The sequence below is a fragment of the Nycticebus coucang genome, chromosome 16 (genome assembly GCF_027406575.1).
Source record: "Nycticebus coucang isolate mNycCou1 chromosome 16, mNycCou1.pri, whole genome shotgun sequence".
In the NCBI taxonomy this organism is placed as follows: Eukaryota; Metazoa; Chordata; class Mammalia; order Primates; family Lorisidae; genus Nycticebus; species Nycticebus coucang.
In genome coordinates, this window is record NC_069795.1 from 39,634,571 (window position 1) to 39,662,145 (window position 27,575).

At 34.8% G+C, this 27,575-nt stretch overlaps 1 pseudogene; it reads right to left on the reverse strand.

The window, feature by feature from the left end:
- LOC128567397 (anaphase-promoting complex subunit 1-like) overlaps positions 1-27,575 on the reverse strand; it is a 135,853-nt pseudogene that overhangs the window by 92,856 nt on the left and 15,422 nt on the right.

A 27,575-nucleotide genomic window follows, 5' to 3' on the forward strand; every position in this document is an offset into this window, starting at 1 on the left:
AAATTGCTCATGTCTGTTAGAGTTTCTCTTATAAATTGAGGTGCATTCTGGTTGGGTGCATAGATATTAATAATTGCGATCTCATCATATTGAGTATTACCCTTAACAAATATAAAGTGACCATTCTTGTCCTTCCTTACTTTTGTTGGTTTAAAGCCTATTGTATCTGCAAAAAAATCACAACACCTGCTTTTTTCTGATTACCATTTGCCTGAAATATGGATGATCATCCTTTCACCCTGAGTCTGTATTTGTCTTTTTTTTTTTTTAAATCATAGCTGTGTACATTGATATATTCATGGGGCATCATTCACTAGCTTCACAGACCGTTTACCAAGTTTCACGCATACTCTTGTAAGATGCACCACTGGTGTGTATTTGTCTTTTAAGTTAAGATATGACTCTTGTATGCAACAAATATCTGGCCCGAGTTTTTGTATCCAGTCAGCTAACCTGTGCCTCTTTAGAGGACAGTTTAAGCCGTTCACATTAATGGAGAATATTGATAAGTCTGGTGAAGTTTTGGGTATCGAGTTTTTCAAAAGTCCAGTGAGCATTTTTAATCTTTTCGCCAGTGTGGAAATTGGAGTTTGATCTGAAGTTTCTGAGTGAGTTTACTTTTGTGGTATAGGATTGGGTTGGTCATTATGCAGGATAGGTCTGAGAATATCCTGAAGAGCTGGTTTGGTTATGGCAAATTTCTTTAACATATGAATGTCATTAAAGTATTTAATTTCTCCATCATAAATGAAACTCAGTTTAGCTGGATACAAGATCCAGGGTTGAAAGTTATTTTGCTTTAGGAGATTAAAAGTCAGTGACCACTCTCTTCTGCCTCGAAAAGTTTCAGCAGAGAGATCTGAAGTCATTCTAATATTCTTCCCTTTGAAGGTAATGGTTTTCTTTCTCCTGGCAGCTTTGAGGATGTTCTCCTTCATATTAACGTTAGTGAAGTTAATTATGATATGCCTGGGGGATGTATTATTGGGGTTGAGTCATGCTGGGGTTCTGAAGCTGTCTGCTATATGAATTTAGGCATGTCTGGAAAATTCTCTTTCATAATTTCATGCAGAAGGGCCTCCATGCCCAGCGAGGCCACTTCATCTGTTTCTGGAACTCCAATGATTCGGATTTTGACCTTCTTCAAATTGTCCCAGAGCTCTTGGAGAGAATGATCCATTTTTGCTCTCCATTTCTCTTCCTCTTTGAGAGTTTGTGAGCTTTCAAAGGCTTTATCTTCAATGTCAGAAATCCTTTCTTCTGCTTGCTCCATTCTGTTGCTGAGGGATTCTACTGTATTTTTCATATCTTTGAGGGCTGCAAATTCTTGCTTCAGTGTGTTAAGTCTTTGGTGGTTTTGTCTTTAAATTCGTTAAATTCTTGAGACAACTTTTGAATTTCTCCTCGAATTCCTAATTCCACTTTGTTAATCTTGTCTTCAATCCAAATTCTGAATTCGATTTCTGACATCTCAGCCAATTGTTTATGAATAGGATCTTCAATTACATCTGCCATATCTTTCCTTGGGGGGGGTTGATGTATTCTGGTTATTCATGTTACCAGAGTTTTTCCGCTGATTCTGCCCCATGGTTGTTTTACTCCCTCTGATTTTTTCCCCTGGGGCTTTGTCGAGGGCCCGTACAGTGTTGTGGCCTGAGAAACTGGGGCCATGTCTGGTGTGGTGGGGCTAAGTGGTTCTGTCTTGTTTTCAGCTGGTTTCTGTTCCACCCTCATGAAACAGATACTCTGGATTGAAGTCTCAGCTGTGGAAAAATATCAGCAATTAAGTCACCCCACTCCCCACTGGCAAACAATTGGAAAAGAAAAATCAAACCTTCCTACCACATGCACCCAGGGCACCACCTGATTTGTCCTCAGGCGATTTGTTCAGTTCAAAAAGTCCAAATCAATTGTCTCAGTCTGCACCTGTCTCGGGTGAGAGAGTTTAAGAGGTCTCTGGGAACTGGATCACAGGGGTCTGGTGACTACTCTGGTGTGGCTTGCTCCAGTGCTGCGTGGAGTCATGAGGAGCCACCCAGCTAATAGATCAGTCTGGGAAGGTTGATGCCTCCTTCCCCACCTTGCACTGCTGTCACACCCAGTCACTGATAGCCCTGCAGTTGGCTGACCCAGTTGCCTGTAGTGAATCGGTACTCCAGGAGTTTGCACCTGCCTGAATCACAAGGAAGTCTGACAGGCCACTGCGCTCTGCCTCTCTCTAGCAGGAGGAGGTGAGGCCTGACAACCTCGGGTGCTTGATGAATTTTGGGGGGTTTTCACTCAGGTCCAGTCTCGCCCCTGATTAATGTTACTGACAGAACAGAACAACTCTGTGGTTCCCCTTTTGTTTGTTTCCTTGTGGTCGCAGCTCGCCTCAGCGGGGTTGATGTGCGTTCTTCAACCTTCTCTCTTAGTGCAGCTCAAATCCACCAGGTTACTTGCTGAATTTTTGTTCTTTAACTCTCCTACTTGACGGGAGCCTCTGTGGAAAGGTGGCTTCAGTCAGCCATCTTTTCTCCTCCCCTTCAGTGCTTTTTCTTAAGGAAAAATTTTTCTCCCTTTCTCCTCTTTTCTGATTTTGGTTTTCTTTCCCTCTTTTTTCTTATCTTCAATGCAGCCCCACTTTGCATCTCTGCTTCTTCTCAGAAACCCATCAGCCACCCAGTATGGACCATTCTTTATTTTCTTCATGCTTATGTAATTTTAAATAAATATTCTGTAAAAGTGCACATACAGGTAAATATACATTCAAAGTGTTTGGGTTCACTAGACACTTTACAACCATGTAATCATAATATATTCTCATGTTCCCACTTTTTACCCATGAGTATTTTCTAGGTAACCCTTTCAGACTACTTATATAAATCCAGTTTGTTCTTTTTAATATGTGCATAATATTAGTGCAATGAATGTACTCTAATTTATTTAAACTTTTCTTAGAGATGATCTTTTGATTTGTCTCCAGGTGGGTTGGTCTTTGACAACACCTACATACATACTTGCATATATTTGTCCTTGCCTGATGTTGTTTTCAGTGATATCTAATTCCAAGACTACAGTAAAAACCAATTGGAGTTAATTAAAAGAGGAGTTTATGAATATAGTAAAAGTAATTGCACTGTTCTGTGGAGGGAAAATGTGATACAGCTTAATAGATCATAAGTAACATAAAAATACTTGTGTTCTGAAAATGATAAATAATAAACATTGCAATCCTAAAATTAATTTTAACTCTCCTCACTAAGGAATTAGAGAAAATTATTTATATGCTTCTAGAGTCTAGGAAATTTTCTCTCAGTTCTTTTGTTAATCAAGTTCTGCTAAAATATTTTTGTGGAATCACTTTACTATTTTACACTAAGAATAGTGAATAATCTGCACTAATACTTTATTTGCAGAAAATTCTCACCCTGAGTTTATAGAATTGTTCAACATTATATAAAGCATGGACTTATTATAAACCACATTTAGGTCTTGCCTTTTTTTAACATGCTCAGCACAACATAGACTACTGGTTACTTGTACCATGGAAGAGTTTATCTTTTCATCTTGCTACTTCTCTGTTCTGTGTCCCTGTGATTTGCTGCTTCTATGGTATGCTTTTACTACTACTGTAAAGAGAGAGATCCTTTCTTGCCAGCTTTTTGCACAAAGAGTACATTTTTTAGACTAAGTCTGAAGTGAACACTTTCTTTGTTGAAGACAAACGTGGACTCATGCTTCCCGTACAGGCCCATTACCCATGCTCCTTGGCTGTTTAGTTTACGCTTCTCCATTACATCAGCTTTACTTTCACGCAATTTTATAAGGCTTCTATCTCTCCTTTAAAAAAAAATAATTCTGCTTATGTGTTGAACCTATTGAATAAATGCAATAAACATTTAGGGAATGGCTCTAAGTCTAGCAATTTCTCATTCACCCTTTGACATAAGCTGTACCTGGATTCCATACTAAATAGGAAAAAATCCCTACCATGTGGTAAGTTAAATGGCAAGGTTAGACATCGTACTTTGGTGTAACAAAATAATGTCACAATCAGAAACAAATGTCATTTCCTTACACTCTACGAATACACAGAAACTTATTAAGAATGCATTTTACATTTCCACTAAATGCTATGAATTTTTCTCAGCACTATTAGAGAAATAAGTTACACGTTTTATCTAAGGGCATAGAATATTTAATAGTATTTATATTTATTCATAGGCTCTACAAAATTTTAATGAGGGTCTTTCTAAAACTTAAACTTAGAAAGTCCAGTTGTTAAGTTAATTCCTGAAAAACACTAAAATTGATTCCTGGGGCAAGATTTTTGAGTAGTTTGCATTGTTTTAAGTGTGGCTGTTTAACCCACCATTTTATTATTTTCAGTAGATAGGTCAACATAGGGCACACAGACACAACAGTGGCTATTAGGTGAATGTGGGCTAGAGAGGGAGTGACTGAATGACTGGCTTTGGTTTTGACGGCTTGGGTTACTTTTTGAAAGAAATTAGGGAGAAGTTTCAAGGATCATGAGACAAAAAGCTGCCATTTTCTCCATTTCCTGTCTAAAAACAATGCCAAACAAAATAACATGTACACAATTGAGTTTATCTTTCTGCTGTTGAGATCAATTTCTTTCCTTACATATCCAACATAGTCTGCGATGTTTTGTTCTTGTGGGCAGACACAAAGGGATATCACAGACAAATCAGAAATTGCTTCACAACATGCAATGTCCTTGTTCTTCCATTAACTTTTTTGTGGAGCATTGGTGATGGGCAGGGGTGAAATCCAATTATAATTCCACTACCTTATTTGAGGCAAGTTCACAAGGCAGGTTTTCTCTGTCAGACACAGGAATCTTCAATGTTCCAGTACAAATTGGAACAAAAATATTTCACAATAATTTTCTAAGACTAAATTATATTTTTCTTTCTAGGACATTTATCATTTGTAACTCCTGGTAGCTGTGTATATAAATCTCAAAATTTGTTCTCAAAAGATATAAAACAAATGAAACAAATTATTAATTTGTGAGCAAGAAGCAGAGGTTTGTTTCTTTGCAATCATTAATTGTAATGAAAAATTAGACCAGGGACATCACAGACAAGCAGTCTTTTTATTCATTTCTGAAAAGTATTTATGAAATTGGCATATTTCTAAAAAAATATAAATCAAGTTACTAAATTGAATTGTATTTTAATGTGATTAAAGTTATTATTATTAAAGGTTATCCAGGAATCTTTTTATAGTGCTAGTAATTACTTAATTTACCTTTATTAATAAGTGAATGCTCTTGTGCACTAGGTTTCATTTAAAAAGGCAGAATGCACCTATGCATTATGTATTGCACAATATAATATGTAATATAATTAAGTATTAGTTTTTTTAGAGCATAACCTTAGTATGAGATTAATTTTTGCTATTATATCTCCTGTGATCACATTATCACCATAATCTCTTTAGCAACCCATAATTAGAAACCAACGACCAAGTTGTATCTTTAAAATTGATAAACTGTCACTAGTCAGATCTCATGTCATGCACGTTGACATTCACACAACACTTTGAAGCTGCTCATTGGATATTTAAGCCACCGCTTCACCACGTTTTCTTTCTCCTATCTTGGAGCCTTCAATTACTGCCTCCTTTCAAATAATGGAGAGAAAGAAGTCATTCTCCAATATTTCTGCAGGAAGATATGATTTCCTTGCAATCATATCAAGTTAGAATGATTTTAGAGAACATTCCTGCTTGACTTTCTGACAACTTTATTCAAAATGGCGATGTAAAACTGGCTAAGTATGCCAACTTGTGATCCATCTATATTAATGAGGAATTAATATGACTCTAGAAGATAAAGCTGTTCCATTGAAAAAATTCTAATATAAGAGTTAGGATAGACTAAGATATAGACAACATAACTATAATAGTAAAATCCCATCATAGTCATGAGAACTAAGAGTTTAGAAAAATTAGAAGAATGACCAGATTTTGTGTGTTTGAGAATATATAAATTCTCTGTGGTTTTTTAATAGTGACATATATTGTCATGTTTTGGAATATGTAGCTCATATTTCAAAGCTGATTAACTGTATAACTTTATTGACCCCTTTTGCTTAATTCAAGAAATAGAACTGGCAGAGAGTTTCATATGGGAACAGAGTTTGATGATTTGTTGAAGTATTAATTTTTTCTTGATATACAAGACAGCCAACCGACAGGTCACATTTCCAGAAACATCATCTTTCTATCATAAAAAACTTTAGGACATGAACCTAGTATCAACTTAGGTGTTCTTTACAATATTTCAATTGGCCTAGGCCAGAACAGAAGGTAGGAGGACAAAAGTCCAAATTGTGTTCCAAAGTGAGTCTAATAATTAACTGAAAAGATTAAAGAAATAATTAAATAAAAGTTCAGAAAGAAAAATACATATTATTCCCTTTGTTTAAAGCTAGCAAGACACATTTTACTATTCTTGAATGAGTGATTGGAAAAGGGTAAATAAACATTTGAAACAAAATTTAGTCACATACGTCCATAAAACTGAAGCCACCCACATGTATAAATAGTGAGGGTGTGAGGCATGTTTATTTCACGTGACATTTACACACGATGTTATTACCTATAAAGGTCTTGCTTGAGAACAATGTAATTGAGTTCCATAAAAAAAAAAATCTCATAATATTTTAATTAAGTTTATGATTTAGTGTTGGTTTCATTCATAACCATGATGGGCCACATGTAGCCTACGGGCCATGGGTTGGGCACCCTTGATTTAGACAAAACAGTTGTGTAAAATGAATGATGTTTTCCTATCAGAATGTAAAAATCTGTCAAAGATGACTAAAATGAAGGTTACATATATATTGAAAGAAGAAGTAAGGACATACTGCTGAAAGCAAGCAAAGAGGATTATTGAAGTGTGATGAGTAAGTTCCTTTCCTATGTATCTTCAGAGGAAGATGATATTCCTAATGATAAATTTCTTTCCTTTAAACTAGATTTTCTCTGAAGTGAAGGAACATTGTTTTCAGTTAGGATATCGAATTTCTCAAAAAAGTAGTCCACTCCTCTTGTAGAATGCAGTATTCAAGCCAATCGCCTGATCTTTATTCATTCATTTTGATAAGCCTACTCTCTTGGAATGGACTGTGGTAAGTGGATGCCAAGTTCTTCTATCCAGTTGTAAATTATTAGTATTCTAGCTCATAAAGCAATCTCTCCTAAGCATGATCACTGACAATTAGTAACAGGACACATTTGTATACACTGGCCAAAGTGAACATCTGAACCAGCAAAGGCAGGTCCCAGGGAATGTGTGAGGCTCTATCTCTCCAGTGAGAGTTGGCCTAGAGCAGCCACCTGGCCTACTCATCATATGTTATTCAGAGATTCACGGAGCCTGCAAATTTCAAAGCCACATTTCCAGATTAAGAAAGGTACTGAAAGCTATGACAAGCTCTGAGTATTTATGAAGCCAGGATCGTATAGAATTAAAAAGCAAAGAGATTGATGAATGAATTGGAGATTAGAGTGAATAAATAGATTAACAAAAATAAATATCCAAGGAATGCTTCAAAGGACAGATTATTAAAAGTTCTTAGATGTCAGTGTGTTTAATGATTTGTCCAAAGATTTCAAAACAGGTTGTTGAGAACAAAGTAACAAGGAAAGCAGAGCTGGTTTAACAGAAATCTGTCAAAAGCCCAAATTATCTAGAGTTTTTCCCTCCTAAATTCCCCAATGAAGGCAACACCAAAGTCGCACTGAACACTCCTGCTCATCCAGATGGACTGTAACAAGCAAAGTGATCTATTTGATTGTATGAGATTCTGCATCTGCGCCTCCCTTCCATCTGGAACATTGGAAACAGGCAAGTTACTCTTTTTAACATAAATAACAAGGATATTGATATATATTTCTGTCAGTTATTGGCATTGTTCACATAACACACAACAAACAAAACAGGATGCTTTATTTTAGATTACAAAAGGTAATTGTGGGTATGACTGTGGATTCTGCTAGAAAATTAGGTTTGATTCCTAATTTAGAGTCATTTTAAGAGTAATGTTCACATTAATGATACTTAGATTAAAAATTATTCAGTAAATCTGTTATAATTCTGCATGTCAAACAAATATACTAATGGTTCAGAGATGTCCATAAATGATTATTTAATACTATTTGATGGCATATTTTTAACTTCAAGTAATTTTAATGCCTACCAAAAATTTGAGATGTTTGGGGGAAAAAACAGCATTCAACTATAACTTTTAATATGATTATCTTTCTGTTATATTTAGAACATGTTTTTTATAGACATAGTGATATAACAATAATTTTTTTGTCTTATCATAAGCAAAATTCTAGCATAAAATAGGCATACATGGATGTTTATTTAATCAATAGATGCCCCGTACTTGAATATTGTCCATTTGAATTTCTGTTTCTGTGCAACTTTAGGAATGCTGTTACTCTTTAAAAGCCATAGCTTTTCCATCTGAATTTGTAGACTAGATAGAAGGAACAAATTTACTATGTTAAAGTGTTTTGAAAATTATGGCATACATCTCTATTTATTTGAATATTTTCATAAAGATTTCTTTCATATACCTGTACACATTCTAAAAATTCATCTAAACATAATTATTTACATACTCTACAAAGGTAGATTTAAAGAAATTTCGGTAGTTTTACTAATTCTGTTGACATCCAGAGTTGATACAAATACCTTAATCATTGCCTCCTTCCTCTTTTTTTCATGTACTTCAATCCAAAACTTGTCCCTTGTGTGAAATAAGTAGTTCCCCTTCTCTAAAAGATGCCCCTTACACATCACTTTTCTAGATTAGTTACTGAATACTGAATTACATTAAATCATAGCAGATTTTTAGGTGGGTCCTGTTTATAAAGCCTCTCACAAAGGTGCAGTATCTGTCCTTGGAACAAGATAAAGTTAGCAATTATCCCCCCCAGGATGAAAACTGTACTTTCTTTTATTATCATAATGGTCAAAGTTGACATTTAATCTGTGAGATTATGGACCTTGAGAGTGGCATTAGGAAGTTTGTAGCAAAAGGACACAACAAAAGAATGCAAAACTCAGAATGCAACTTTAAAAACTTAGATTTTTAGTAAATTTTCTTAGAAGTGAGAAATGAAATTAAGAAAGAGAATACCCATTAGTACCATGCGCTAACCGATCCAGTTATAACCTAAGAATAGGGGGGAGGGAGAGAGGGAGGGGAGGGAGGGGGGAGGATAGGTGGAGGGAGGGTGATTGGTGGGACTACACCAGCGGTGCATCTTACAAGTGTACATGTGAAACTTAGTAAATGTAGTATATAAATGTCTTAACACCATAACTAAGAAAATACCAGGAAGGCTATGTTAACCAGTGTGATGAAAATGTGTCAAACGGTCTATAAAACCAGTGTATGGTGCCCCATGATCGCACTAATGTACACAGCTATGATTTAACAATAAAAAAAAAAAAGAAAGAAAGAAAAAATAATAAAAAAAAAAAAAGAAAGAGAAAATCAGTAAATTCAGGGCAGACTCAGGATTGACTTAACACTGGGGATAAACTATTTGGTAAATAATTTGTTTGCCCTCTCCTGGGAGTAATTTGAAGCTGATAAGTGATAAGAATGATAAAGATGTGGTAGCATTAGTACTGGACAACACAACAGCTAAAGGAAAAGGCTTGACTGCTATTTCTTATTTCACACATTGGATTTCGCTTGAAGATTCAGACACAATTAAGTGAATAGAAAATAAAATAAATTTTATGGAGCAAAGGAAGCACAATATAAATTAGGTCAGGGTATACTGCTGGGCCCAGATATGTAAGAGGCTGGAATTTAGATGATCAGCCAATCTCAGATCCTGAGATAGAGCCTCATCCACAGGTGAGGTCAAGTGGTCCTGGCAGTGCTAAGAGTAAAAGTGCCAGGGTAGTAATCATCAAATTAACTTACATCTCCATTGCATAGAAAACCCTGTGTTCCTGAGCAAGGGGTTGAATACAGAGAGTTGAAAGATCCTTTCATATGTATAAAATCCTATCAACAATGATTACTTTCTACTAATATTTTTATCAAAAACACAACTCTATTTTTGGAAGGTCTTTAAATCGGAGCCTTCAGATCAGACACTTGTCTTTCTCTGTCTGAGATTTCATGCATCTAATCTACTTTTTTTAAAAAATTTTTTTATTAAATCATAAACACACACATCATGTATACATTAATGCATTTATGGAGTACAATGTGCTGATTTCATATAGAATTAGGAACACTCACATCACATTGGTCACTATATACCTCATCTTGTTTAATTATTGTGTCAAGCCATTTATATTCTATACTAGTAGATCCGACACATACCCTTGTAGGCATAGGTGTGATCCCACCATTCACCCTCCCTCAATCTGACCATCCCCCATCCCCGCTGATCCCCCCTCCTTCCTCCTTCATTCTGGGCTATAGTTGTGATCTATTCTTCATATGAAAGTGTGAGTGATTGTATATTGGTTTCATAATAGTACTGAGTGCATTGAATATTTTAGGTTCAAGTCACTAGGGCAGAAATACCACCAAAAGCATCAGAGTTCATTAAATCTAATCAGTGTGAGGGAACGGACAAAATATGATGATCTCCCATTTATACAACTGTGCTTCTGCTCCAGTCACTTGAGATCGAGTTTTAAATTCTATGATGTGGGAACTCACACAATATAACATTGTTTATTTCTATCTACCGTTCTCACTCTTTTCCTAAAGTGCCAACACTAAAGTGCTAACGCCAGAACATCAAAGAAAATGATTGTGTCTCATGTCCAATGTGAGCTTGTCCTAGGGCAGCTGTGATAAAGTACAGTACCAAAAACTTGAGTGACTTATAACCACATGAATTTAACGTTTCACCCTTCGGGATGCTGAAGTTTGAAATCAAGGTTTCTGTGGTTGAGTTTAGTAAATGGCTACCCTAAGAATTATACTTTTGGGGGCAATGACTGACCCAGAGAGACGTTTTTCATCTTTCGTTTGGTTTGGGAAGGTCATAACAGAACCCTTGTTTAGTTGTCACTTAGGGCAAGGTGGAGGAGGAGACAGACTGAAAAGGAGCTAGTGCAAGGTGTTCTCCTCCCATCCTGATCTTCTTTGTGGGCTGCAGCTCAGTTTCCCTTTTCTTGCTGTCAATTTGCCAACTTTGTTTAAAAAGGAAGTTTGATCTGACTTTTAATGTTACTATGAAGAGAGCTTTGTTTTATGTTACACAAAAATGACTGTACTATTAAAAGATTAATCCCTTTGCCTCTAAACATATGATTAACCATAAATTATCACACTAGACCTGATCAAGTCTTTCAAAAGCCTATTAAAAAACAAATTAACCTTTTCTCTCTAGGCTGAACTCCCTTGTTAATATGAAAATCAGGAGTAATTCAGCGCTCTTAACTTTTGTTATCCCGGCCATATTCCTTTGTGTTTTTCAAGTTGAGTTATGACTGGAGAGTGAGTTATACAAGCTTAATTAATTTAGTTAAGAACCAATTAGAAGCCATATTTTGTGCATAAGAAAGCTTGTCTGAAGTGTTTTGAGTTTAGCAGAGGTTTCCATATTACCCAAGCTTCCATATAGATTGTTTGGGCCTTGGTAGCAGCAGGAAGGGATACTTATTGAGTAAGACATTACTTAATTTATCATTGTGCAGTCAAATGCTCTACCACTGAGCTATACCCCCTAATTTATCATGTAAGTGAATTTATATGACTTATCAGTTCTAAAAAAGGCATAATTTATATTTCCTCTCATAAATATTTGCTATACATGAACAAGTTTAACCAAAATTTCTTTTTATTATGCCAGTGTGGCCAGTTTAACTAGTAACTAACCCATATATTTTCTTCCTCTAGTAGATTAAATGATGAAAACATGCAGTCCAGGAAGGTCAAAGGAGATGTGCTCTTTCTCCATCCTTTCTACCCTAGTAATGTAGAGTATAGCAGTGTCATATAGTGTATTTTAAAAATAATGTCAACTAAAGCTAGTAGGGTCTTCGGCAGATTTTTGCCTTATGTGAACAGATATTGTTTAGACAAAGCACTAACATGAGTCTCACCAGCAGTTTCTCTAAATTCCTGTCTGTTATTTATACCTATGTAGCAGGTGGATCTAGCACATGAATAATGTATATTAGGGAACAGTGAAAAAAGTATTGGGCAGTGAATAATGTATTTTAGAGAACAGTAAAACAAGTATTGGACAGGGATTGGCTTATCTAAAGCAAAGGCCATCAAATGTTTTATGGAAAGGGACAGTTAGTAACTAGTAATAAGTAGTTTAGACTTTGTGAACCAAATATTTCTGTCTCTGGTCTCTGTCATGACTAATTAACTCTGCAGTGGCAAAATGACAATAGCCATCAATAGTACATAAACTAATTGATATGACTGTGTTGAGTAAAACTTTATTTACCTTTGTTTACCAAAAAAAGTAAATAAATAAATAGAAAAAAGACTGATTTTGAACTAGCGGCCCTGGTTTTCCAACCGCTGTGTAGGGGATGATGATGTCACTGACACTTCTTAGGTGGGCAAGACTCTCACCAATGTCGTGCTTAGATTCCACATCTTATAATGGCTCGGCTATGAAATCCAGAAGGTCTCTACAGCTTTGTACTTTTAGGTTTACATAGAAACTTAGTTTCTAACAATAACTCTCGGAATAACTCTAAAGACAGGCAGTTGATTTTTCAATATCCTCTCTTTCAAAAATCTCAATACAAGAAAATATAGGAACTTCTTTCTTTGTATATAAGTGTTACCTAGATTTTAAAAAGACAACTGAGAGCAATTATAACATTAATCGTTTTAATTCTCTAGTTTCTGAAGTCCATGTTCTCTGTTAAAGGAAGGGGGTAAACACAGCACTAGTGAGAAAAATTTCAAAGAACCACATGCTTTTGAGTTAGAAATAACTTTTCAAACCTGCAGATGAGAACTTGAATATTAGAGACACAAACTCTGGTTGGTAGAAGACCACAAGTCTAGAAGAGATAATTGCTGGTAGAAGAAACTGGCATCCATAAAGACTTCTTTTTTTTTTGGGGGGGGGGGGGAAATTCTCTTTGCTGAAGCGCCTCATTACCAGCCATGTGGATTAATGAAGCATTGCTCTCTATTGATTTGCCTCCATAACCTCTGTCACTAAATGAGCCCTAAGGCAGTTCTGCAAACAGAAGGATTCCGGAGTATTTAATTGTTGTTTGAACATTTTTTTATTATTATTACTCAGAGTTCATAATTTCTTCTTTGTTCCACTTAATGTTACATTAAAGATGCATTTTGTATAGTGTCCTTTTTGGGATGTCAGAGTCAGTCACCTATTGTACGTATTTTATTGAATATATACCCTGAGAGTAATATTAATGAAGTATGACTTGAAACTACAAATATACGAGTAATCAGTCATCATCAACTAAGTTCACTCGATCTACATTCTTGCATACATATATTTCACTCATGTTTGGAGCATTGTTTTACCTTGACTTTGATTTCCATCCCCACTCATTTCTCTGAGTCACTAGGATTCTCTATGTTATATGTGCAGGTCTCCACGCAGCTTGGGAATATTTGTTCCCTGTGAGATTATCCAAATACTGGTTCTCTTGGAGTCCATGCATAGAAATTTTTTATCCTAAGCTTCTATTTTTGCTTTAATAAAAGGATCCATTATTAACATGTCTTAAAGGAGCATGAAAGTTAGTTCTATAATCTGATTACTGCCTTCATTTGTCAAAAGTAGTACATGTAAAAACAAGTCAAAATTTGGTTACTATACACTTGTTCAGACCAGTAAACACTGACATTTTATGGTACATTTTATGATACTTGCGAGTTTTACAATAACGTGATATAGGGAATAATTTAATTACATGATTAATCTATGGCATGTGTTTTGGATCAGATTTATGTGACAAAATTGCATTAGCCACAAGGTCTAGTTCACCTTCCCCGTCCCTCAACTACTGTAAAATTTGACATCATTGCTACCTTAACAAATAAATGTCTCAGTCAAATGCAGATCCTTGATCTACAAAAAGACTTTCTTTAATGTAGCTCTTAATCTGATTGTGACCTCTTTAGCTAATAATGGGTATGGAATGGAGAAAGTATGAAGATCTCTACCCAGCCATTTGTTTCATACTCCTATTCATTTGCAGCACTACCACATATTTAAACCTCCAGTTTCTACAAGAATCTCAGAAGTATTACAAAATATGAACAAAGTTGTAAATGTTTATTGATGATTATAATTCTATGAAGAATATCAAGTTATTTGAATTCTCATTTAAGTCTTTGTTTCAATATGGCCTAAAATTCTTTAAACTGTTCATTCTATTTTAAGTGTTACAAAATTTATGGCAGTTCCTTAGAGATTTTAAAATGATCTTACATAATCTATCACACAGTGTACATTAGAGGAAAATTGTATAAAAGTATATGCAAAAAAACAGTAAAACGCAAGCTGGCTGGTAAGGGAAAGATAATTCCATGAATTAGTAAAGATGGAGAAAATCGTCACCGATATTTAATAAGGAATGTCCATATTATTGTCTGTTACTGCAAATACATTTTAATTTACAAATATATTATATTCTGTTCATTACTCTTCATTTCATAAAGAACAGTTGCTTTGGCTTAGTATTTGAAAATAGGTCATATGATAATTAGGAGACCAGCCAACAAAAACAGAAGAAATGCTGAATTTGAATGAGGGGGTTTTACAACCCCTGTGTAGGAGCTGGTGATGGCATTGACACTTAAAGGGTGGACAAAACTTTCACAGTTTGAAACACATATTACAGCTGATATAAGTAAGTTATAATATTTGAGAGTAGATTATATAATATTTAATGTTTTTAGCTATAAAAAACCACTTTCAGAAACTTTAACAATATAGTGTTTAAAAGAGGAATAAAAAATTAAAAAATGATTCCAAACCTTTATTTTCTAGAGGTCTCTAATTTGATAGCATTGTTGTGTGTGCGCTTCTGTGGACATGCATGTTAATCATTTTTGAAGCCTTAAACTGTCAATCTGTAACTATGCCAAAATTGGTCAAAAACTCTACACAATCATAAATGGAGAACACCATAAACAAAGTGAGATTTACACATTTGATCTTGAAGAACAAACCAAGGAGACTGAGAAAAATATTGTCTGCTAGAAAATAAATAATTTTCATTGGAGCGTATCCTTTAAAAAGTATTTTTAACTTTCTATTAAAATTGTTCATCACCATTACTCTTTGGGATTGTATCACCCAGCAAAAGCAATACTTAAGGCAAAAGGTTGAAGATTTTCTTAACAAGAAAAAAGCACTGTGAGATTTTCAAGGGAAATACAAATTGTTTCTCTAATAAGTGCATTAATAACTTGCAAATGTGTTGTCACATTTAGGGCAACAATTTATAGTGCATTTCTCCCTAAGTACAGGAATTTCTGCATTAATTTAAGAAAAACATAAAGAGGAAATAAAACTAAGCAAAATTGCTTGTTGAAACAATTTTACATTTAAAACTCAGTTAACTCAATTCTTACACTGTGTGTTGACAGTTTTTCCTAAACTATACAGTTATATTAGTTCACATATATGCTCATGTCTAAATTCAGCTTATTTCATTATTTTATGTTTCTCTTTTTTTTCTTTTTCTTGTTATACAGTGGTAGTTGGTTCATCACTCGAATCCATTTTAAATTTACATAGTAAAAACTTGCCTATAAGCAATTTAGGGTATTTCATATGTTGACACATATTACCCTGCCATAGAGTAAATTATTCAATTTTAACATTAATAATAATAACCATCATCATCATCACCACTGCTAGGAGGATTACTGCTGCTATAGTTATTCCTGCATTTTTTGAAGGCATTTTAAATACAGTGTGGAAGATACGCATTAGGAGAACTTTAGTTGCAATAGTCACAAACTAAATTCAAGCAAAATTCAGCAGATGTGATGTATCTTGTGATACCAGTATTAAGTGGAATATATGTGATTGTTAAGAACTGAATCAAGTCTCAATTATGCCACTTGCTTTTCACATGTTCTCAGAAAAGTTACGTGAGCTATCTGTGCTCTGTAGCATTGAAATAATTCGATCTGCTACTTTATATCATTATTGTGAACAATAAATTAACTTTTTAAAATATTTAGAACAAAGCATACTTGTTTACTGTCACATGACTTTTATATTAAGTTATTATTATTATTCTTGCTATTGTCTTTGTTAAGCCATTTCCAAATCAAAGAAAATACGCAGGAAAGAAAGCATCTTATGGATAACATGGACAACACAGGAAGTCCTCTTTCCTGGTCTGCATCTCTGGGTGAGGCTATTTTAATCTAGCGTATATTCTAAATATGACACTATTTTAAAACTGGAAAACGTGAAGGTTGGAAAGGCTGACTACTTTGCAAAATCATACAGTAGGTGACATAGACAGGATTTGAAGTCCAGTTTAGATAACTGCAAGTCCATTGTACTAAACACTACACAAGACAAGTTGACCAAGTTTACTTAGACACTGTTTCAAGTACCATCAAGTGATGATTTATGTTATTTTCCATTAATTAATTTTTAATGAATTTGTAAGTATCTACAGATGATACGATTGGAACTTCAAACTAGAATATTTAATTTAGTTGGTTTTGTAAAATAGATATGCATCAATGTATTCATATTATATTGCTTGGTTTACTTGAGACCAGTGTTCTCCATTGAGACACATAGCCATCCTATTCCTTAAAATAATTAAGTAAATTGAGGCTTTTAAAGATTAAGCAGACTTTGTCCACTATATTAAAACCATGTGATCTATCCAATTAATCTAAGAAGTTAAGGCATAGGGAACTGATATTACATAAAATGGTTAATGAAGGCCTCACCATCAGAGAAAAGCTTTATAACAAACTCGTCTTTGCCACTATAGACAAAAGGCAAAAGAGAATTAAAACATTTAAATATATTAAGTGACCTGCTAAAATTATTAACAAATATAAAGAAGAATATAATTTCAGAATATCTTCAGAGTAGTTCTAGGTGAAAAAAATTAATTTTAATCTTATGAAAATATAGAAAGAAGGGGAGGTCTAGTATACCACTTTTATTATTGATTACATTCTGGAAGAAGATATTTGATTGTATTAGAGTTCTCCCTGAGAAACACTGTTCTCTCTACATATATATGTATGTATATATGTTTGTTTATTTATTTATTACAAGATGTTGGCTAAAGCAATTATAGAGGCTGAATGTCCCACCATTTGCTGTCTGCAAGCTAGAAACCCAGGAGAAGCCAGTGGACTAGGTTGAAGTCCTAAAACCTAGAAGCCTGAATATGTAACTTCCAGTTCCAGGCAGAAGGTCTGAGAAACAGGAGGGCTAGGGCAAGAGATTGATGTTTTAGGTTATAGATGTTTCAGTCAAAAAATGGAGGATTCAACATTCCTCTACTTTTTTGTTTATCTTCAGGCTCTCAGTGGATTGGAAATTGTCTACCAACATTGCGGAGGGCCATCTGCTTTATTCAGTACCAATTCAAATGCTAATATTTTTTTCTGGAAAACCCTCAAAGACACACTTAAAAATTATGTTTTTTTTTTAATTTAATTATTATTTATTTATTTATTTATTATCCATTTTGAGACAGAGTTTCACTTTGACACCCTTGGTAGAGTGTCATGGCATCACAGCTCATAGGAACCTCAAATTCTTGGGTTCAAGTGATCCTCTTGCCTCAGCCTCCCAAGTAGCTGGGATTACAGTGCCTGACACCATGCCTGGCTAGTTTTAAAGATGGAGTATCACGCTTGCTTAGGCTGGTCTCAAACTCCTGAGCCCATAGCAATCCACCCACATTGGTCTCTCAGATCAAAAATAATGTTTAGCCATCTATTGACCTAGTCAAGTTGACAGATAGAATTAGCCAAAACAATGAATTTCTAAATAATTGTGTCCACTTCTTTGGAAGAACTTGGAATTGACTCACTAGTTAAAAATTGGCTTCTTCGCGACCCCCCAAGAGGAAGGGAGAGAGGAGCAAAGATTAGATTCTTATTGATTTGGATTGGAGATGATGTGGCAAGACCCTCCTTAGGCTCAGTTTCGCCCACTACCTCTTGTAACAATGGTGGACCAAATTAGTATTAGCTACTTGTTGGCTAATTATAAATTTTGCTATGGTGATTATATAGTAAGATTCTGTTACAACATAAACTTTATTAAACTGAGTTAATTTGAATTATTAATAATAGCCACTTTTTGTTTAAAGAATTTGGAGAAAAAACAAATTAAAAGAAAGCTAAAAGTCCATCTCAAAAGAAGATGACCAGTATCTCAAACCATTTGAACTGCTATAACAAAATGCCTTAGAATGAGCAGCTTACAAAGAAAAGCAATTTATTTCTCACATTTCTGAGGCTGGAAAGTCCAAGATCAAAGTGTCAACAGAGTTAGTCTGGGAAGACTCTACTGTCTGGTTAATAGATGGGGCCTTCTCACTGTGTCCTCACATGGCAAAAGGGTAATGCAGCTCTCTGAGGTCTCTTCCATAAAAGCCTTATCTCATTCATGAGGGTTCTGCTCTCATTATGAAATTACCTCCCAAAGTCCCTACCTCTTATTACCATTATACTGGTGATTATTCTTTCACATATGAATTTTGAGGGGACAAACTTATTCAGAACATAGTAATAGAATATCTAAAATTTAGCAATTAGATAAAAGATGACATTTGTTGCATTTGCTTCTTTTAATGTAGTCCAATTATAAAATGCATAATAATTGGCACTATAATGTTTTGTTTTATAGTTTTAGAATATATTTTCTGAAAGTATTATTCAGTATATTGGGAAAATATATCAAATATATAGAGTAAAACAGTTTATTGGACTTTTAGTAAAGGAATACATATACTTTCTGTGTATTGAAACATATAGGCAAGTAATCTTATAACTCATTTAAACATTGAACACGATGAAAAAAAACAGGGAAATAAGAGTCATTAATACCTACCTTGAAGACTACCAATGAAAAAGATATCAATATTTATGTTTATGGCACAGATTTGCCATTTGATCTGATATTGTTTTAGCTTGTAAATAACCATATTAAACTTAAAAATTACCTAATATATGTTAAAATTTTAATTTTGAAGATATTTATTTATTCATTAGAAATGTTACCTGTTATTTGAAAACCAACTATATGTTTTATGATTGTTTTAGAACTTACACTTTTAGGCTGTGTTTAGGAATTAAACTTCAAGATTCTCCGATTTAATATTCTTAAATGGTTAACATATTTTGATACCACTGTTATTTCAAATGTTTCTCTAAAATATAGATCGAGTAATATTGTTTTAATTCTAAGTGACAATGAATTTTTAAAATATTACTAGCATCTTTACTCGGCATGTTTTTTATTACCTACTTGGTTCTAATACATTTAATTACCTGACAGTCCTATATTTTCCTAATATTTATTTCCAATATCTTTTTTAAAAAATAGTTTCAAGGGTGGCGCCTGTGGCTCAAAGGGGTAGGGCACCGGCCCCATATGTCGGAGGTGACGGGTTCAAACCCAGCCCCAGCCAAAAAACTGCAAAAGAACAAACAAACAAAAAAAAAAGTTTCAAGTAAACTGAGTAGTAGCTTAATATAACCTATGTTACCTAGTGTTATAGGCTGGATTGTGTCCACTCAAAATTTATATGCTGAAGTCCCAATCTCCAGTACCCTATAATGTAATTGCATTTGGAGATAGAAACTTTAAAGAGGTAAGTAAATTAAATGGAGGTTCTTAGGGTGGCCCTAATCTAATAGGACTGACATTCTTATAAGAAAAAAAAAATTGGGGCTTAAAAATGTGCAGAGAGAAGACAGCCATTTACAAGCCAAGAAGAGAGGCCTAGGACAGATTCTTTCTTTACATCCTTCAAAAGGTTCATTTACTTCAGACTTCCACCCATCAGAACTATAACAAAACAAATGTCTGTGTTGAATCCATCCCCTCATCTGTGGTACCTTGTTACAGTAGCCATCAAAAATGAATATACCTAGAATTTATAACAACCATAATAATTAAAGGGCAGTAGCAACTAGCTGCTTGCATGCATAAGTTTAAATACTCTTTGAAGAAACTGATGTCTACCATGAACTTGCTCATTACAGATATCGTATGACGCATGACCTATTCATCCTTTCACAAATAGCACAAACTAGAACTGGGATAGATTTTGAACACATTACATATGAATATATGTTACTGTTATAAATATCACAGAATCTAAATAAGGCATTCTACTCCCAATATGACTGTGTGAGGTGCTATGACATCACCTACCCCAGAGAAATTGGTAAAAACTATTTATTTTTTTATTTTTTTTTCTTTATTGTTGGGGATTCATTGAGGGTACAATAAGCCAGGTTACACTGATTGCAATTGTTAGGTAAAGTCCCTCTTGCAATCATGTCTTGCCCCCAAAACTATCTAAAATACTATCCACTTGAACTTTCTAGAAGTGGGGGTCCTAGGGCATTCAGCAAATGAAGAAGCATTTATTCAAGAAAATCTACTGGAGCAGCGCCTGTGGCTCAAAGGAGTAGGGCGCTGGCCCCATATGCCAGAGGTGGCGGGTTCAAACCCAGCCCCAGCCAAAAACTGAAAAAAAAAAAGAAAATCTACTAAAAGTTGGTAAGAACTGAAAAGGTCTGCGTAATTTCCACCAAAATCCACAACCTCCCTCCACCCTCCCAGCTCAAGGAGAGAAAGATTCCATCCCATCTGTTATAGCCAAAAACATAGGATGAACTCTCAGCCCAGCTCCCAGTCAGAAGATAATCTTAAGCATTTCCTGTTTAGTCTCTCCCTGCCTCTTACTGAGGCTGACTTTTGTAACAGTATTGGCCCAGAAAAAGAGCATCATTATCTTCTCTCCTGCACGAGAGCAGTGGCTCAGAGATCTTGCCAAAGTGGACTGTAGGAGAGAGGTCTAATCCTGCCCCAAAGGAAATGACATAATTTATAGCCATGAGAAAATCAAGCCTCACTCTCAAGAACAGTAAAAGTTGTTGTGAAAGGCAGTTGGAAGGAGATTGGCAAACTCATTGAAAATGTATGATAAACTGTAATTCTGTTAGTTTGTGGGAAGAAACAAAGAGATAGATTGGAAGAGCCTTCTTGGGGTTTTAACAGATCTTAAACACTGAGCTCAGGAACTATCTCCTCAAAGGATCCCGGATTAATCTATAAATCAATTTATGTCCAAGGTATTGAAAATAATTGATCTATTGGCCATTAATTAGTGGAGTTTAACAGCTAAGTGTGTTCAGGAAAAGAGACAGCTGAAGAAAGAGAATCCTTCCAAACCACTGTCAGCTAGGATGACCGCAGGCTTTGACATCACATGACAATGTAAAAGCAGGGTTGGGGTGAGGGAATAGTCTTCAGTACAATAATCCAGGCAGGCAGTAGAGAAATGGAGAAAGGAAAAAAACAAAGGCAGGATAGTGGTGGAGGTAGAGGGAGGTTTAGACCAGTGTTTCTCAACCTTCCTAATGCACAATGTATTTTCATTGTTAAAAAGGGGTGGTGACCCACAGGTTGAGAACCAGTGGTTTAGACCAATGCATAAGGTGGCTGCAATATACAGTTAATTCTCATTATTTATAGTAGTTACAATAAAGTCACTACAAACACTGAATTTGTAAATACTCAAACTACTTATTCCTAGGAAAAAGATAAGGTTAGGTTCCTATAACCCTTTGGTCACGAAATTTTTATCAACCTATAACTTTTGACAGACATTTATAACTTTGTTACTTGCCTGTTTCTGTCTGAAGAAACATTATATAATATACATTGAACATATCAAATATGCAATGTTGATGCATTAACATTATACTTTAGGCCAATGATTTTCAACTGGTGTTCTGCAACACACGGGTGTGCCGTGAGAGGATCTAAGGTGTGCCTTGAAAACTTTTAAAGATCATTAATTAAATTATTTTTGGAAAAAGTCCAAAGCACTTATTTTTTTACGATAAGTATTATTTTACAATAAGCAATGGTTTCTTTTTTAATAAAGAAAATCATTATTTTTTTCATTATTTGATCAACATAATGTAAGTGTGCGCAGAAGTTGAGCTATAGAGTTTCAAGTGTGCCATGAGATAAAAAAAGGTTGAAAAACACTGCTCTAGGCCAATAGCACTATCATTCTGAACAAAGCTTATCGAACACACGTGTTTTCTCACATCACACAACCTCCTTGTGCTTCAGCACATCGGACGGCACTTTAGCACTATGTATGTGCAGTAGGGGGGCATTTTAAAAAGAGAAATCACAGACATAAAACACAGAAAAGTAGACTGAAATAGATCATGGAAGGACACTTGTTTCCGATGCAAGAGTGGAACGATGAGGGTTGCCATGCTCCATCTCAACTGGGAACATGTGCATTGAGTGATGGAATTTTTTCACTACTCTGCTCCTATCTTCACAAAAGCACAGGGAATACTGATACAGGAATGACAGATTTTAGTGAGTAGGTGAATTCACAAATACAGAATTTGTAAATGATGAGAATCAGCTGTATGATCTAAATCTGTGGTCCCCGACCCTGGACCACAAACTGGTATGGTCTGTGTCATGATCAGAACCAGGTCTCAGCACAGGAGAAAAGCAATGAACAGGAGAAGCTTCACCTGTATTTCCAGCCTCTTCTTATTGCTCATATCATCACCTGAGTTCCACCTCCTGTCTCATCAGCAGCAGCATGAGATTCTGGTAGGAGCATGACCCTACTATAAATTAAGTAAGTACAGGAGGGATGGAGGTACTTCACTGTTTATAAGAATCTGATGCCCGATGACCTGAGGTAGAGCTCAGGCAGTGATGGTAGCTCTGGGGAGCGGCCGCAAATACAGAAAATCACTAGCAGAGAGGTTTGACTGCACAGAGACCACGATAAGCCAATTTCTTGTAGACTCATATGGAAAACACCCTCTGACTTAGTCAGTGGAAAAATATCTTGTATGAAAGGCATTTCTGATGCCCTAAAGATGTGGGACTGACGATCTATCAATAAATGGTCAAATTTCCAGCAAAAAAAAAAAATTAAGAGATGTGCAAAAAAGCAAACAAAAAACCAGGAAAGTATGACCTGTACGACAAAAAAAGAGCACAATAAATATAGTAAGACCAAACAGATGCCTAATTTGAAAGACACAGCCTTTTAATAGCCACTATAAATATTAACATATTTAAAAACTAAGTGAAACCATAATTAGACAAAAAAATGAAGGAGTGAGGACAATGCTCACTATTTCCTATAATCAAGATGATAATAAAATACATGCCAAATATAAACTTTTATTTAGTTTAGTGAGAATAAGGTATGCTTCATTGATGAACAGGTCACTGAACAACTTGATTGTCATAGATAAATTTTAATATATAATATATATGAATGATGCTTTTACATCAAGCCAAATAAAATAAGGTTAAAAAATTCAGAATGTGGCCAGATGCAGTGGCTTGCGCCTATAATTCTAGCACTCTGCAAGGCTGAGGCTGAAGGATCGCTTGAGCTTAGGAGTTTGAGACCAGCCTGAGCAACAGCAAAACTCTGTTTCTACTAAAAAAAAAAATAGAAAAAGTTAGCCAAACATTTTGTTGGGCACCTGTAGTCTCAGCTACTCAGCAGGTTGAGGCAAGAAGCTTGAGCCCAGGAGTTTGAGGTTCTTGTGAGCTAGGCTCATGCAAATCTTGCTGGGCTCCTGAATGGGGGTTGTCACAAGAAAGGCCAAACCATGATTCTAAGTTTTCAACCTTACCCCTCCATCCTCTGGGAAGGAAAAGGAGATTGAATTACTAACACCTTTGTAATGAGGCTGCTGTAAGCTTCTGGGCTGATGAATACATCCACCTGTCACAGCATGCTGTATCCCAACTCTGTGCAGACACAAGTTAGTGTCTCTCTAAACTTCACCAGTTGGCTTTTCCTTGTTCATAGCATATACTTTATTAATAAAATAAAGGAGTAGACATGTTTTCTTGTGCTCTGTGGGATGCTATAGAAGATTAATGCATCCTGAAGATGAGGTGGTGGCAATCTCCAATTTATAGTCTGTTGACCAGATGTTTGAGAGCCCGCATTTAGGATTGGCTTCTGAAGTGGGGGGAAGTCTTTTGGGACTCTTCATCCATGAGACGTGACACTAACTCCAAGTAGGTAGTGTCAGAATTGAGTTAAATCATTGCACATTGGTACTTTGCACAATTGCTGGGTCAAAGACACTACAACAACTGGGACTTTATCTTTACAAAAACAATTTTTATAATCAAATTATATTCCCATAATGATTTGAAATTAAATAAAATTGTAGGACACCCAAATGTTATCCACTTGAGAAATGTCTGATGGGTGGGGAGAAGAATCCATGCATGTGGGGTCAGAAATGCTCTGTGTGCTTTTGAGAGTACAGTGAGACAAAACAATGTGTCAGTTTGTCATTTTTTTCTTATTATACACTGAATACTGAATAAGAGTAGATTTTGATGGATAGTTTCATGCAAATCAAATGTAAAAATAAGTGATTGGTTAATTATCCAGAAGGATTATATATTAATTTATTTTGAAAACTCTAAATGCCAAGTAGACCAGAAATTTGTGTCAACTCATTAGCTAACACACTTCTTTCTGATTGGGAAGCCAAATTAAGATAAGAGAAGTGTTCAACTGGTAAATATTTATCCAATAAAATTGCAGTTTTTATTTCTTTTGTTTTGCCTATAAGCCCAACTACTAGACACATAACAGTGACTTAACAAATAACTTTCATTATTCTTGCTTCTCTATCAATCATTTAGGGTTTGGGGTTTACATAAAGGTTCTATAATGATTTTGATGGAGTTGGCTGATTTAACCACTAAGAGAATAATAAAGAAAGTTTTGGATGGTGGTCTGGATATCTTGAGTTACAATCTGCCACCCTGAAATGAAATGCCAGTCAAAACAATTTTGACAGACTATATTTAGTATATTTTAATAACTTTAAATGAACTTTTGTGCAGTGTAAATTATAGAGATAACATAAATCCTCCTTATAGGGTCTATAATTACTAAGTCCAATGGTTAAAAATGAGAAAATAGCAAGTTCTAAAGGAGATACTGAGGCACAATGAATGTACCATCTTCATTTCATCAATCAGTTATTCTTCTAAGATTATATACAGACTCCACTTCTTTGGGTTCTGTTCAAGTAAAAACATGACATACACACACAAAACAAAACATCAAAGTTTTTCTTTATGTAAAGACTTATAGATGATATTCAAAAGCAGCAGATAAACTATTCATGATCATCATTTGGATTAACTTTCTACCTTTGGAATTTGCTAATTGTATAAAAAATGGCTCTTCTCTAATCTCTGCCTCATTCTTGCAGTCTTGGTTCTATTATCCTTAAAACAGATCCTTTGAGCTCATTTTGTCATAGTAAGTTACCAACGCCATTTCTTGGAAGAATTTGCAAGTACAATTTCATAATGACATACACAAATTATGACAATCTATGGGACCAAATCATGCTTCCTAATGAAAAAATACATTTGCATGGATTGAAAGGTGATAAACATGTGTGCAAACAGCCTGATACCAGCCACATTTTGTTGATTCCTACAATAAAAATATACTTGCATTGTATTTTTATTGCATGTTTAAAATTCGAATCAAAATAGCTTGATGTATATATGCCAGGAGAAAATTTTAAGTATGCTTTATTTATTTTGTTAATATTAAAATAATTAACATTGGGATGCTTTTCTTCTATTTTATTTTTCAATCTCTTGTTTTATTCTAAGCAATCTCCAGATCCTATAGAGTCAATTACTGATAAGTTCACAGAGCCAGATCCTTGGGAATGCTTCATCTGAAGATGAAATTGCAATTGTATGTTTTTTTGTAGCATTCATCTGGAGTGATTTGTAGTGGTTGCTACTACAAACTCCCAAGGGCTTATTTTATTCCTTTTTTATGAAGAGACAAGATTTTCCAGTTTAAATGGTTGTCTGTGTTGGAATAGTAATAGATTTATAGAACAATAGAGGTATTATTTTAATAGATAAATGATTAGAGAGATAACCAATAAATCCTTAATTTTCTTTGTAAACCTAAGGAGTAGCGTTCCTTCAGGAAGGAATTATATACTATTCAAAATAAAATAGGAACTTATATGCTATTCATAGATAGGAACTTATACATCATCTGTCTTCATCTCATTCTCAATTCAAATATTTCCTCTTCAAGTTCCATAACAAATAATAATTCATTGTTTACTGAAGAGCTTTCAAAGAAGTGAGCCCACAAGTCCCAGTCAACTAATAATTTGAGCATTTCTATATATTTTGTAGTTTTTATCTCTGTAAGATACCTTCATTTACTCAATAAATATTTACAGATCACTGTGGTAGGGATAAATAATGAAACAAGGCTTGTGCTTAAGGATCTGCCATCAAGTGGAAAAATGCACTAGCAGCTGATAACTCCCACCTCAACACGGAGAGAGGACCGAAGTATTTGAAGAGATGTTGCTCAAGTGACTATTTCCAGACACTATTATCCTTGTCACATTCTTTTTTAATGCTCTCTAGTTCAGCAGTGTCTTTAATTAATATGGAATCTCAAGTTTTATGCCTATGGCAGAAGAGTAAGTGTGATTATTGCTTCCTTCCCTTTCTTATATTTTTTCTATCATATATTCAGCATTATTATTTTGAGTCTGTTCTCTCTCGTTACCAAACACACTTTATGTTATTTTTTTCTCACATGGTACCCTCCATACTTTTGCTAATTTTCTCTTCTCTGTTGTAAACGGATCCATTAATAAAAATAAGATAGGGTCAATGACTTAAACCCTAATCGATATGACTGTCGACCTCTTGATCAGGAAATGGAGTCTGTGAGTAAAAAATGGTCCATACATATTTTAAAACAAATAATTCAGGTGATTTAATCTCATATTCAAATGCATCATGAGAGTTCATCCTCCTCCAGTATATTTAAGAACTTTTTGTCAGAACATAAATTAATAATGTGAGAATACATTGGATCTGAATGTAGACTAATATTGATTGAGCTACTGAATGATACAACTTTCCTTAGGTCATTATTTTACTTTTACATTTATAATCCACAGAAAGGAAACTCCTTACTTAATATTAAAATGTTTCACAAATAAAGGAACACCAACTAGAATAAATTACACAAAACAAAGCAAAACAAAACCAGGATGCTCGTATCTATAAGGTGCATTAAGGTTTTAATTATCATATGAAAATTTTTTGAAGTAATGCATTCATTTATGTTTTCCTTATGAACTCATACACCTTAATCACCAAATATGCAATTGAAAAATTTTTGCTGAAGTTTTGTGATATGCTTTCAAAGAAGTATACCACGTCTCCATAATCAAAATCCTCAGCGTGCTGTCATAAATAATTTTTAC